Genomic DNA, 13845 nt, shown 5'->3' with positions numbered 1-13845 from the left:
GATCAAGGAGGCATCCGCATGCTAAAGTCTTTCTGGAAGAGTTGGGAACCTTGCAAAACACTTGACCGGGGTCGTACACCGCTGTCGGAGCAACTCACATTAAATACAAAAGGTCCTCAGGGAATAGGCAGTGTTGAGATCTGTTCTCAGCCAAGGACCGGGTGGCATGGCTTCTCAGCGACCACTACCTGGGACTGCTGTGTTGAGCACAGGTGGTTCTTGTCAGAGAGAGAGATAATGTTACAAATTGATCTGGCTTCTGATTAGCTCCTGTTTCAGTTGTCAGTGACGAACCCAAAAGCCCCAAAGAAAAACCAGCGACCACTAATACTGCTAATAGTGTTACAGCTCCTCCATGTTGTAGAGCTTCGCTGTTGATTTATAGGACCATCTCATTTAATCCTCAACACTGCCATGTGCAGAGCTACCCTTATTACCCTCCTTTGACAAATGAGGAAGCAAAGATGTGTTCCAGAGCCGCTCAGAGAAGTGAAACCACAGCAACAGGTCAATTTATCGTCAGTTAAGGAAACGATGGACAAAATTGAGAGTCAAATGACAGATAGGGCAAAGACATTTGCAATTTTTTTGACCAGCAAGGAATGATATCTAAATAATACAAAGAACATCAGCAAAAACAACCAATCAACCAAAGAAATGACCCAAATGGAAAAAAAGACCAAGGACACGAAGCAAAAGAAGAAATACAAATGCTAAAAAAAATTTATAGACATTCTAACTAATAAATAATGAGAGAAATGTCAATCAAAACCATGAGAAGGTGCTCCTTTTTATCAGTTGGCAGTATTAGGCAGCTGTAGGATGCTGAGCACCAATAGGACGCCAGGGGTTCAGGAACTCTCAGATGGAGCCAGTGGGGGTGCAGATTCATGCAAGCATTCTGGAAGATTCCCTGGCAGCGGTGAGTCTCAACACATCCCTCCCTTCTGACCTATCAACTGTACTTCTTTGTCCACCTTCCTAAGAAGGTCCTCAACAAAGACTACCTTGCAGGCTTGCCTGTGGTGATGTGGAGTTAGAAGAATCCTGGATATCCATCTCTGGTGGGTAGGGGACTGTCCTCTGATGGATGCCCACCTTGGTGGGGGACCATGCTGCAGTCAAACTGCAGACTACATGAACACAGGGCCACAGGTGCAGGCATAAAAGTGTAGTGCTCAGTGGTGCCACAGTCTGGCTGGGCACAAAATCACGAGCCACTCACAGCTTTGTAGACTCAAACAGCAATTCTTTATTCCCGATCTCACACCGACACTCTACAATCACGTTCTGGGGCAAACACGTTCTCTGCCCAAATACTCTCTGAATCCCGTGAGAACTCAAGGGGAACTACAGGAGCGGGCACTCCTTAGGCAGCAGGATACACCCTATTCCCAGCAGGGTACACCTTAAACCTGGAACCGCCCTAAACCAAGGAGAACCCTAAAACCTGATCCGCCCTAAACCCGGATCCACCCTGGTCCTTGAGCAAGGTCACCTTACATGCAGTGTCACTGCAAAATGTCCAAGGCAAGTCCATTTTACCACGAGTCCTTCCTCTAAGCAACATGGGGTACGCTGGCAAGGAAATTGTCATACCTACTTGGCTAATGGCTCTCAGCACAGTGGAAACAGAAAAATAAAATAAAATAAAAACAGATAATGAGTGCTCTGCCATTTACACAGATTAAAATAAAATTGCACAAGAACATCTATACATACCTTGAAAAAGACATGAAAAGGAAAAGCTATGCGTTACTTACAGGTTATTGGGAAGGGAAATGGATATGGGAGTGGGCAGAGAATAAGAAGAGAAGATCTCTCTGAGTGGGCAGGGAAGTAACTGGGAGAGATACTGAATTTAAGGAAGATATTTTATATTATTTTTTTATGGGAGACAGGAGCAACTTCCAAAGCTGACAGGGCAAGGATGGATGAAGATATGGAGCATGGGGAAGGGGCCCAAAGAAAAGAGGAGGAGGACATCCTGGGTGCAGGTTCAGGGGCTTCTCTGTTCTGACGGAGGCATTTCTTCTGTTGCAAATGATAAAGATGGTGAACTTTGGAGAACAAGGTGGCAGGAGATGGAGGGAGCTTCCTCTAGATGGCTTTTAATGTTTTCTTTAAAACATGGTGCAATATCACCTCACAAAAGTGAAGAAATTGAAGACATGGGTCAAGAACATAGAAGAGAGGACTGAGAGGAGGGATTGAGAGAAAGGTGAGCACCCTGGGCCAGGGCAGGTGGCTGGGGCCGCTGCTGAGCTGGAGTCCAGACGGGCAGGAGGACTGGAGGGAAGAACAGTGGATCCCGAGAGAGAGTCAGGAGAGGGCTGGGGGCTCTGGGGAGCTGAGGATGTCAGAATCCCCCTCCTGGGTCTCTGAGCAAACGCCAGAGGCAAAGGGAGTTACAGCAACAGTGTGGATCGGGGGCGTTTAAAACGCAGCACAGAGCAGTTCTAGGAAGGACAGGTCCACGTGGCTTGGACTCTCATTGGCTTCAGGGGACCGTGGTCGAGGACAGGGACGTTTGTGTTTTGGGGAGAAGTGAAAGATGACGTTGTTCAGGATAATGGCGATACTTGTGCTACAGAGGATGGTCCGGGGACTAATTCCAAGGTTGGGGGACAGGAATCCCCAATGCCCCCAAAGAAAGGGAGCAAGATGCCAAAGGAGAAGGATAGAAGGCCCATGGCCACCTCCACACTTCCCTGAACCCCTGGCTTGGACTCTCAGCTCAGAAAACTGGAGCATCCCATCCTTGATGCCCTAGAGAGAGGGTGTGCCTTCAGCCGTGCTCAGAGAGAGAGAAAGGCAAACAGTTCTCAGCAAAGGCGGTGCTGACCAGCAGAGCCAACTGTTGGAAAGGAAGGGTATTTTGAGATTCCAGGCACATAGTTTCTTATTCTTCCCAAAATATTTGTCACAGGCAAATATTTTGGGAAGAATAAGTGATAAGGTTACCTCAGAGGCAATTAAGACCCTAGAAGCTGGGACAATAGTGGAGACTGACCTCAGAGGTCAGCAGTATCCTCAGGAGAGGCGTCCCTTGTTCAGTGATAGGGGTCAGGGGAGAACAAAGTCATCCCCATTGCCCTTGTCCCCAGCGTGATTGTGCACAGAGCAGCCAGTGGTAGTTGGTCCTATCTGTTGAAGGCTGCCTGATGACGGGACAGCTGATGTCCAGTGATCATCCTCCAGGGTGATGACAGTGGCCAGATTGTCACTGGCTGATCAGCCTGGAACGCAGGAGTTCTCTGTACAGCAAGGGTAGGTTCAGCCCAGCCCATCTAACATGGACCACTGTGACAGTGGCCCATCTCACAGGACCCTCCTGAACAGATGCCCTGTAAGGGGGCAGCGGAGCCTTGGATTTCTAGGGATGGAGGTGCAGGAGAGAAGTGAAGCCCCTGTTTCTTTACCTGGAAGGAGAAATGGCAATATCCAAATTATTCAACAACAGCTATTGAACGAATGGGCAGGAAACTGCTTCCTCAAACACTGACCCTTTAGTCCCTGGACTGTGGGGGATTCAAGGATCTGAGGGGAGAGTTGGGGTGGCAAGAGTGGTGGAAGCCTTCTGGGGACTTGGAGAAGTGGTTCTTTTTCAACCAGGACAAGTGTACTTCGATATTTTAACCTCAGGTCTGGCTGTACTGGTGCACTCTGGCTGAGGCTCCATCTGGAGTGGGAACCCTGAGGGCCATAACTCTGGCCAGAACTGGAATGAAACGCCGTCCTGATTGTGGACAGGGGAACAAACCCCGCAAAGGGGAAACAGGGCTCAGGTCACAGGATAGCAGCCCAGACACTCAGGGTACGGATGGGAGTGACAGGTTGGGAGACCTGTCACTGGATGTGACCTGCAGCTTTCCAAGAAAATGCTTTGACCCAAAGGAGTATCTCAGTTTGGAAATTGAGGCACTTGGAAAACTCTGGGAGCTGAAACTCTGGCCTTGTTAGAAAGGCCTCTCTAAATGACAGCAATGGACACCCTCCTTCTGATCCCCCCTCAGTGCACGGCCGTGAGGAGCCCGACCCACCGTGTCTGTGTGGGGCCATGGATTCTTCCTCTTTCTACCACTCTGCTCCAGTACCGAGCGTCTCCCACAGATGTTCCCTGTAACTGCCACCCAGACAGGAACCAGGTGCAGATCTGAGGTTTGGGACAGATGTGGTTTGGAGGCACGCGCCAGCAGTGTTGCGTTTGAGGCCCAGCCAGGCTGAGGGTCCATGAGTTCCAAGGAGGTGACGGGGAGCCTGAGCCCCTTTTAGGTCCCTGGGAAGGGATCCCCACATGAGGGCCCCACAGATGCCGAGATGCACCTGTTTGTGCTCCTTCTGAGATGACAGGGACATATTGATCCTGCGGTTCACTGGCTCACAGAGGGCTGGGAGCAACCATCAAGGCAATGAGCACATGAGAGGATCCCATGGCGATCGCCATCGTTAGGGGGAGTGGAGTCCAGGGCCCTTGGCCTGTCATGGAGGCAGCGACTGCTGGGGAGAGCTGGGTGAGTTCCAGGCACTATCAAATCCTGCAGGCATCATGAGCATTCCCAGAGCCACGTCGCTCCATGCCAGGATGCCGAAACTCTGAAGAACCATTACCCCCTGGCCCTTCTATTTCTGTCTGCTGTGAGGGCTCCTTTGGAAATGGTGGAGAATTTGCATTTATCAGAAAATTGCTTACTTACTCTAATCAGCTATTTTTAAGGTTTTTATTTTAGCTAGATAATGAATACAACTAAATTGATGTCAGGCATGAAGTAATTTTAACCAATACCTTCAAAAGTCTAAAATACCAAATATTGGAAAATTATATGTAGGGTAATCTAAATAATGAGATGTTAAAATTTCTTGGATCCCAGGAACTCTCTTATTCATTTTGTTCCTCTGTCTCTTTCAACCTCACTGTGGGAGGCTCCATCTCTGACATCTTTATATATGATGTTCTCATTTCAAAATGCCACTGAACCTTCAAATGAACACTTGCGTATGGTCCTTGAATACAAAAATACTTAAATCAAGATTTTTTATATTTTGGTGCAGTCAGCCGGAATGCATAGAGAGAGATGGGAAGGTTTAGCTCGGAACCCTACCCCAGGAAGGTAGGCAGGTGCTGCTGAGGAAAAGAGGGAGACATGGGCCAGGGAAGGACGCAGGTGAACTTGCTCAGAGCGAGGAAGAGAGTCTGCCCATCCATAGCCTAGAGCAAACACCAGTTCCAAATCCAGGTGGAAAACTGCTTCTCTGGAGACTAAGATTCTCAAAAGACGCTCTAAGGAGAATAAGTACAATGAAATGGGAACTCGGTCCGTCAGTGGCTAGCATCCTTTCTTCCAGAGAAGAAAGGGAAGTTGGTACCCCAGGGTATGGGGTAGTGCTGTCTGAGGCCTCTGAAGACTCAGGAACTCCCTGGCTACTCCCTGATGGTTTTCTTCATCCTTCTACCAAGAACAGAGAATGGGCATACTGTAGCTGGATTCAAGGAGAGTGAAGGAAATTCGCACGTGTGTGTTAGTTGTTGTCCACCATGTGCCAGGATTTGGCGTAGATGCTTTACTGACGTGATCTAGCTCCATTATTACAGTAACCTCTCTGTTTGCTATTGTCACACTTTTTGATTTAATTCAACTTTATTTTTCCTCCTTCATTGAAATATAATTGGCAAATGAAATTTTGCATATCTAAGGTATACATTATAGTGATTTGATACATGAATGCACTGCGAAATCGTCTCCATAATCAAATTAGTGCATACTCCCTTCAGCTCACATAGTTACGTGTGTGTGTGTGTGTGTGTGTGTGTGTGTTTGTATGTGACAATTAAGATCTACTCTCAATGAATTTCAACTATATAATAATATTATCAACTTATTGACTATGGTCACCATACTCTACATTAGCTACTCAGACCTTATTCTTCCAATAACTGAACTTTTATAACCTTTGGTCAACATTTTCACACCTCCCATCCCCTTTCCCTCCCCCAACCCCTGGCAATTGCCATTCTACTCTCTGCTTCTAGAAGTCCAACTTTTTTAGATTCTGCATGTAAGTGAGATGGTGCAGTATTTGTCTTTCTTTCTCTGTCTGGTTTATGCCATTTAGTTTGACCCCTTTCAATTTCATCTATGTTGTTGCAAATGGCAGGATTTTTTCTTTTTTATGGCTGAGTAATATTCCTCTGTGTGTGTGTGTGTGTGTGTGTGTGTGCATGTACACATCTGTTCATTGATGGGCACTTTAGTTGTTTACGTGTCCTGTCTGTTGTGAGTAGTGCTACATGTCACACCTTTTCATGAATGAGGAAATAAAAGTTCAAGGGGATAAAATTAACTTGCCACAATCCTGTACAGGAGTGGCCAATCCAGAAAGTGAGCCCACCTTGTTTGACACTCACACCCTCCAGGGAGCTGCCAGGTGTCAAGGAAGACCTCTGGGGCAAGGGGCTGATAGAGATCCAAGTGAGACAGTTGCTCTGAGTGTTTAGGAGTGTTTACAGTTTGCCAAAATCGGTCAAAGCGATTGAAAGTTAAAAACGACGAAACAAATTATGGAGCACTTTTGTGAAAAGAGGCCTCAGTTTCTTTGGGTATTATTAAATCCTCCGGGTTTTGTTGGGGAGTCTCTGCGCATCCCCCATTCTGTCGGCCTTGTCCAGAGTCACAATGAGAGGAAGAGCCATCAGACAAGTTCCTGGGACGTTGCTGGAACAGAAGCACAGAGTAGAGGAAGGTCCCACAGGTTAGAAAAGTCCCGGGGGAAAATACAAAAGGCAATCCCATGAAGCGTAGATCAGATGTCCTTTCTACTTCGAATGCCCCGTCCTCTGTCCATTGTGTTGGTTGTTGTGTTTTCACCTTAGAATCTGGAAAACTCCTATTCCATTTCCAAAACCCAGCTGGAATGCGGCCACCTCCACAAACATACCCCAGGTTCTTGGAGGTGGGTTAGGCCCCAGGTCCGTCCTGCACCTGATGTTGTGTAGGAATGTGTGGCCTGGTGCGTTGGTCATGGTCAGCCACGGCTGCTGTGGGAGAATTAGGGGTGGATGAGGTGGATGGCCACCTGGAACCCTGCCAAGGAGAAGCAGGCTGTAGCCTGGACCCGCTGTCTTACAAAGGATGGGCACCAAGACCACTGGTCCCTCCGTGCACCCAGGCAGAGCAGGTGGCAGGGCAGCAAAGTGGCTTCCCTGGGGACCCTCTGTGGGTTGGTGCATGGAGTGGCGACTGTACAGCCAACAGAAGGACACGCTGGCCCAGTTAGTGAGTTCTTGACCCGGGCTGCCTGTGGGGCCCGTCCACTGGAAGCTCTCTCCCGCCTGTTACCGTGTGGATGGGAGCTCATGTGGGAGACAATGAAAGACGGTTCAGGGTGAAATGATGGGGTTATGGGAGCCTGAACCCAATTAGTGAATTAATCCCTGATGGGATTCAGTGAGTGGTGACTGAAGGCAGGTGGGGTGTGGCTGGAGAAGGTGGGTCCCTGGGGATGTGCCTTTAGGGTCTAGCTTTGTCTCTGGCAAGTAGAATCTCTCTCTCTCTCTCTCTCATCATCCTGTGAGCTGCTTCCCTCTGCCACACTCTTCCGCCATGATGTTCTGCCTCACTGGAGCCTGTGGATGGACTGAGACCTCTGAAACCCTGAGCCCCAAATAAACTTTTCCTCCCCTAAAACGGCTCTTTGTCAGGTCTCTCAATCACAGCACCCCCCAAAAAGCTGCCTGAAGCACCACCGTAGCAATATCTGAGGAGAAAGCCACTCCTGAAAGATGAGAGTGGGGACCGCAGCCTCCGCCCCCTGAGGATCCATGGTCAGCAGCTGACCATGGATCCTCAGGAGAGATGGTCCATGAGGACCATACAGGCAAAAGATGGGAAGGAACCGAGGCAGAAAGACAGGGGGTGGTCCCAGAAAGACAGTCGCCAAGTGAAGGAAGAGTTTCGTGCAGAACAGGGAGAAAGTTTGGGAGCGGTTCATCTGACCGTGGGGAACCCAAAGCCACCAAAGGATTGTCAACGGGAGGGTGCCACCTTGCCCAGCTCTCTTCCCCCTCCACACAGAACATTGTAAAAATATATTTTACTCTTTTTCCGCCCCCATACCCAATTCCCCTGAGGAAGATTTTTGTTTTGCTTTGTTTTGTTGTGTTGTTTTTTTTTTTTAAAGGAAAAATGCACACGGAAGGTTATAAAACACATATAATTTACTCACGGTAATTGCCCACACGTTATTTATGTGCCGCGCTGGCAGTGAAACAGAGAAGAACGACTTGATCAATGCATTAGTCTAATCACGGGGTTCCTGCTCTTAATTTCTTTTGTTGGTAATTTCCATACTCGGGCAGCAATGCGTAGAATTATCTCGATTTACAGATCTTGGGACCCTGGGGAAAAAAATCTCTCTGGAGCCATTTCTGTCTCCTGGGGAATTTGATATTTAGTCAATACTGAGTTTGAAAGCCCTGTAGTATGGATTCCCCAGCTCCAAATAACTCCTTAGAAATCATAGAAGGGACTGAGTGACGTCTTTCCCTTCTCAACTGGTGATTTCGTGGGGTCTGAGAAATAGATCCCGGAGCATTACTTAGAAGGACTTTTGGCCAACGTGAACTACGGCAGACTTGGTATTAGTCGAGGAACAAACACAGGCAAGCAAAAACCACCAGACTTTCTTATGAAAGTGTTTTGCTTGGCTTTCACCAGATCCTAAGGCGAGGTGTTTAGAGTAAGCCTATAGGAAGCTGAGGGAGAGGTTTCCTGCAACTTCAGTTTACCTAGCTGGGGCGGAAGCCACGCCTCCTGTCAGCTGGGCCTGGTGTCCAGAACCCATCTCAAAATTCCCAAGAAGCAGAGAAGGTAGGATGAACTGAACTCCCTTCTCTTGGCTCAGCACCTAAGTTTGTTCCAGGGCCCACAAAGACAGTGCAGTAGTTTGCATGTGTCCCCAGAGTTGCTGTGATAGAAACTTGATAACCAAATTCACGTGTGAATGGTATTTGGAGACAGAGCCTTTGGAAAGTTTCTAGGATTAGATGAACTCATGAGGATGAGGCCCCATGATGGCATTATGGCTTTATGAGAAGCGGGGGTGGGGTGGGGAGGGGAACCCAAGCTGGCACACTTGCTCTGTCTTACCATGCGATGCCCCCTACCATGTTATGATGCAGCAAGAAGGCCCTCACCGGATGCTCTCGGGCTTCTCAGCCTCTAGAACTTGAAGAAATACATTTTTCTTTATAAATCACCCTATCTCGGGTATTTAGTTATAGCAACATAAAACGGACTAAGACAGGTTGCAACACCTTGAACTGCTACACAAGTGATGGAATCAGTCGTCCCTGGAGCAACGCCTCCTCCCCAATACCTCCTCCCCCATTGAGCCTCTGTGTCTTGGATGGGACAGCAAAAGGGGCCTAAGAGAAAATAAACAGGCACCTGTCAGGGGTCTAGAGGATCTGAAGTTGCAGGTCAGCAGAGGCAAAGGTTGGAGAGTGTCAGGATCAAACTTCTCATTCCCTCAATGTCACCCCATAATCATAACAACCATTGTCATGGGGACTGTCACTTCATGTTCAGGCTGATGGTATAATCCCAACAAGCCTGGCTGGTAGATGTCATTTATATTCTCATTTTATAGATGGGGAAAATGAGCGTGCAAGTGTAAATAAGTATCAGAGAGGACTGAATTTGGATTCTCTGATTCCACAAATGCTTCCATACTTTAAAACAGGTGACTCACTGCCACTCAGAAACAACTGACAAAACAAGTCCAACTCTCTCCAGCCCCTGGGTAACCAGCCACCTCAGTTTGTTGGTCAGTGAGGAATTCCCAGGACCTCGGACTGTCAGTGCTTACTGGGAGAAGCTGGTTGCCTGATCAGGAAGTGAGAATAAAAGAAAAGGTACTTAGAAAATTACTAAAAGCTATACAACCAAAGAGAAGTAGCAAGCCCGTGCACCATGATGGCATGAATCCCTGGCATGCACCGTCGGCCCTGTATGGGGTTCCTAAGGCATTTTAAATAGAACACCGTTGAGCTTCAGGAGACGTCATATAGAAACTTAGCTCCCAATCTCTCCTGAAAACAGAAAGGTCAAGTCTTGGGGGGCTGCAGTCCTAGCAACAGAGATGGTAGATCCTCGTTTAGGCCACACTGCCTGCCCCCGTCCCTCTTTAGCTCACCTGATTGGCTCTTCCAGGCAGTTGAGCGCGAGATGTTTGGTATAGTTACTCCACAGTGACCAGAAAGCAAATGCCAGTAGATACGCTAAGATGTCTGACTGTATCAATGGGTTGCTTAGACTGTTTCAGAGTCTTCCTGTTGCTTTTGCAGAATGTCATGAAATACCCGGTGGTGAGCCCACTCCCTCGAGGGAGTAGGGAGATTCTGAGACAATAAGGAGCATGCCTTTTAGGACAGGTGCCCCCCTCCCTCACATGGAAGCACAGATGGTCCCGGACGTACAAAGGTTTGGCTTAGGGTCTTTAACTTTAGGAGAATGTGAAAACAATATGCATTAGGGAGGAGTGGTACTTTTTGGAGTTCTGACCTCTTCCTGGCTTAGTGTTATGTGGTACTCACTTGGGATGCTGCGCAGCCGCCATCAGCCAGCTCCAAGTCAAGCCGTTACAAGGGGAAACAATGCTCAGAGGTGCACTGTGTTGCTGAGCCAGGATGTTCCGTAGGTTAGGGGTAACAAATGCATTCTCGAATTATGATGTTTTCCATGTTTGGGTAGATTCATCAGGATGTAACCCCATCATCCGTCAAGCAGCATCTGCAATCCAAATATTCAGGCACATAGAAGATCTGGGAGAACCCGTTTTATTCCACCCCCCCGGGGAAACCGAGGACAAGTCCCTCCCTGGTAACCTCAGTAGGCCCAGCCTCTTCCCACGGAGACACTCCAGCTTGGCATTTGGAGATACAAGACGACACACTCAAAGCAATGGCTGCCTCCTGGAGAGAGTCTCAAGGTCGATGAAGCTCTTTTGAAAGCTCTTTCTCTCCAGCCTTACTTTTCTTCCAGGTGTGCAGACTATCTTGGGTTTTTTAAAAAGTTGTTTTAGTTTTGCAATCCTTTTAAGAAAAGAGTCTTTCATAACATCCCAGATGAATCTTTCATAACACCAGGAGCCCCCAAAGCCCTTGGCTTCCCCCGATCCCACCCAGGGTCCCTGAAAAGACTCCACGGGATACACTGAACCATCTGGACTAGATAATTCCCATTAGCTTCCCTTCCAGGTTGACTCTTCCAGGGTCCCACGGGAATCAGGGACGGTTCTTGTTAAACCAGAATCGCAAACAAATCTCAGATACCCAGGAAGTTTATTTGGCTGTAATTACTAGGCACAGCCAGGGCTAGAAGCTTGGGGTGGGGTGGGGTGGGAGAAATGCCTTCTGAATTCCCATGGGAAAATGAGCAGGCTCAGGCGAAGGCTGAGGGAAAGAAGATAGTCCCGGAGTTTTATTGTTTGAAATTTGCCAACCAATGACATCAGCGCTGACAGTGACGTCGCACCTTGGAGTTCAGAAAGCCCTCCTGGGTAGATTATTCCATTTCCTCTTCCGACCAAGCATGTGTGGCAGACAACATGGTGTTTCCTTGACAGATGAAGCCAGGTGAGGCTTCAGGAGGGCCCTTGTAACTCCTAACCTCATCTCTTTCTCAGTACCATGTGGTCGATCTTTATTAAGCAGAATGTTCAATTAACCAGAACACGCCTTGGTATTAGGGATCATTCCAGACTGATTTTCTTTATGGAAAGTCTGAGGCAGCTGCAGGTTTTTTTCCTGCACCTCCTTTTATTAACCATATGTTTTTTCTCGCAGCTCAGAGAGGCCCTCTTTTCAGAGCCTGCACCTCGGGGCTTACTGCTGAGGGTCAGGCGGTTGTGGGCCAGGGCCCAGGGCTTCCATCTTTTCCTGCTGGGACGCCTCAGTAGCTCCCTCTGAAACTCAACTGCCCCGGATCCTGCCAAAGACAACAACCCCAGGGGATCCCTATTCTTCATGACCCAGCCAGGGGAAATCTTCGGGATGTTCTTGCTACTCACCCCGACCTTGCGGTCTTACCCTTCTGGCGGAACCAGAGACAAAGTTCCTCTGCACTTGGTTCTGTGCGGCTTAACATATGCGTATGAAGACCGTATAAATAATTCACATCACTCAAGAGGTGGCGAGCTGAACAAGTCCCTTCTGGTTACATTTATTTAAAGATAAGGTGAGACTAAGTGAGTGATGGCCCAGTTACAGAGGCCAGGGTCCAAAGGGGATTGGGACACTCTAAGTTACACCACCAGAGTGATTTGTGCAGAATTATGTCAACGTAGAGATCCAGGCACCTTGGGGGAAAAGGAAATGTCTTATCTCTAAGAAAAGTGATACACGATGAGTATTTTCCAAGTACAGCCTCATGAGCTAATTCCACAGAATTCAGCTGGTCTCTGGCAAGAACCAGATCTGTTTTAATCTAAAAGGAACCCTGGGTGAGTAGACTTGTAAATGTTGTCTTCACTTGGGAATGTCACTAAGGGGTTCTCTGGAAGCCCGGGCTGGCTCCCCAGTGGGGATCTTGTAGCTCTAGGAGGTTGCTCTTTCCAGAAGCACAGTGACCTTCCAAAGGGACCTGGGAGGCTTTGATTTGAACTGATCGATGAGAAAAACCTTGTTTTGAGGATCCAGTGAGAGCAGCACCCATGTTCAAAAGCTGGACTAGAGCCGGGCGCGGTAGCACACGCCTGTAATCTCAGGAGCTGGGGAGACTGAGGCAGGAGGATGGCAAGTTGAAGGCCAGCCTCAGCAACTTAGCAAGACCTTAAGCAATTTAGTGAGACCCTGTCTTTAAAATAAAACTAAATAAATAAAGGCTGGGAATATGGCTCAGTTGGTAAAAGCTCCCCAGGTTCAATCCCCAGTACCAAAACAAACAAACAAATGCACCCCCCAAAAAACAAAAGCTAGACTAGAGGACCGGGCGGAGTTGCCATATAAATTCACACCTCCAACTGGCAAGATGGAACATTCTCCGGTCTTGATTTTTACCTACTCTTCCTTCCTACAGAGTCCCGCGTTTGAATTTCCTCTCCTCCCCTTTGGCCCTGTGGCCCCTAAATATTTCCGCAGGAGACTTTTAGAACTTTGTAATAAGGAAATTGTATCGCCGGCTGACAATAAAATTTATGAAGCAAAGCATGCCTCTTCTAATACTTTCCAAACGTCTTTGTTTTTGAACGACCAAGACGCTGAGAATATTCCGATTCAGTAACCCTGCCTCCAACAGACAGCCGAACAGTTAGCGAGGTTGACAGATAGATGCAGCCAAGACGCAATAATCCTTGCTGCATTGAACTTTGTATTTAAACACTTATTTTATGTTTAATTAATTTCTCCAAAGTGGAAAACTTCCAGGCTGCCTTGGAAGCAGGCTGTTTGTTTAAAACATTGTGTCTTAAGACTAAAGAGAAAGGAAGGAAGGAAGGAAGGAAATTTGGGGAAAAGGGTTATGTTGTTTTTTCAAATGTGATGTGACATAGTGAAAAGCCTCCTGAAAGTGCAATTCTTTGTGTGATGGGAGAAAGATGCACCTATGAGTCTCACATCATCAAAGAAACAGACGTGTATCTATAATTTATGCTTTGCTTTAAGCCTCTGCTGATCTGATGTGGCTTTTTGAAGACAACACAGGCTGCCCTGGCATCACTTGTCAATCACTGGGGCATGCTCAAATCGCAGACCATTAGCAGGAGAGACGGACGAGTTTCCTTAATGATGCTTTTATATGGGGCACGCTGGCAGTGAAACAGAGAGGGTCTGACTTGATCAATGCATTA

Source organism: Callospermophilus lateralis, chromosome 18 (genome assembly GCF_048772815.1).
Source record: "Callospermophilus lateralis isolate mCalLat2 chromosome 18, mCalLat2.hap1, whole genome shotgun sequence".
Lineage (NCBI taxonomy): Eukaryota > Metazoa > Chordata > Mammalia > Rodentia > Sciuridae > Callospermophilus > Callospermophilus lateralis.
Note: the sequence above shows the minus strand (reverse complement) of the source record.